This window comes from Felis catus, chromosome B3 (genome assembly GCF_018350175.1).
Source record: "Felis catus isolate Fca126 chromosome B3, F.catus_Fca126_mat1.0, whole genome shotgun sequence".
In the NCBI taxonomy this organism is placed as follows: domain Eukaryota; kingdom Metazoa; phylum Chordata; class Mammalia; order Carnivora; family Felidae; genus Felis; species Felis catus.
The window spans coordinates 122,208,149-122,209,363 of record NC_058373.1 but is presented as its reverse complement, the minus strand read 5'-3'; positions in this window follow the sequence as shown (position 1 = coordinate 122,209,363).

The window sequence follows — 1,215 nt, the reverse complement described above, 5'->3', positions numbered from 1 at the left end:
GATCTGTATCTATTTTTGAGGGTTAACATATCTGGGATTAGTTTTTTCCTATTTTTACTTGCTGCATTGTTCATGCTGTAGAAGCCCTCCAGCTGTTTCTGCCCTATACCATCCTGCTCTGCCCTAAGTATTCTTTGTGACTGTCACACAAGAGAGAATCTGCTTTGATATTCCAGTCACTGCTGTCTTTTGTGATTGTGGACAGCTTGGAAAATGCATGAAGCACCAAGTGTTAATCTTTGTGCCCCCAGCAACTTGAATCACAGTACCCTTAGCTGAGTTGTTCTCCATTTCTCTGGACTCCGGACCGCCGTTTCCTCATTCAGAGATGAAGATAATATTTACTACCATCTTCTAGGGAATATTAATATTTCAAATGATAATGGGAATTTAGTGCTCCTTTCTAGAAATGTAGTGTCAATATTTTATTATTACGTGGGCTCTTAGAAACATCCCTGTTTGTTTGTTTGTTTGTTTGTTTATGTGGACGACTGGCTGGAAGCCACTTGGCTACCTGCTGCTTGCGGCAAACCTTCATTCCTCTGTCCTGCCTTCTTTTTTTTTTTCCTTAGGAACATTGTATATTGAGTTCATGTTTTAATCCTTGTTTTCTAAGAAATAAAAATAGATTCATCCCTTATGTGTAAGTAGCAAGGCTCTAAACTTAGTGCATGATAGGAAAATTTTATGTAATTAAAATTACCACTGGAAAAATCCCTTAAATTTTCCATAGTGTACATTATATGTGACCCACTAGAAACGAACATACTGTCATTAGCAAATCCAGTAGATCAGCCTATCCTTCAGCATTAGGATAGTTGGTTCTTTATTCAGTTGAGTATCAGATAAAGGTGTTGGCTTGTGTTTAGGACCAGTGTGGTACAAAAAAGTACATACTCAAAATGTAAACTCACACTCCATGAGGTGAGATATGTATGCTGTGAAAAGCATGTGGAAACTGCGGCGAACCGAGGGAATAGCAGCCAGTCTCCCAGCCTGTGCTCCCTCTAAGGATGTGCCGATTGAGTGGGACAGTGGGCAAACTTGTGTATACCATTAAATTCTCTCTCATTTTTATTTATGTCTGTTTTTATGAGGAACATAGTTGGAGATGTATATACTGCATCTCTACTTTGACAGCAAGCAGAAAATTATGCAATTCAGGAAAAAGGAAAAATTGATGATTTCTTCCACATTTCCATGACGGTGATCCCC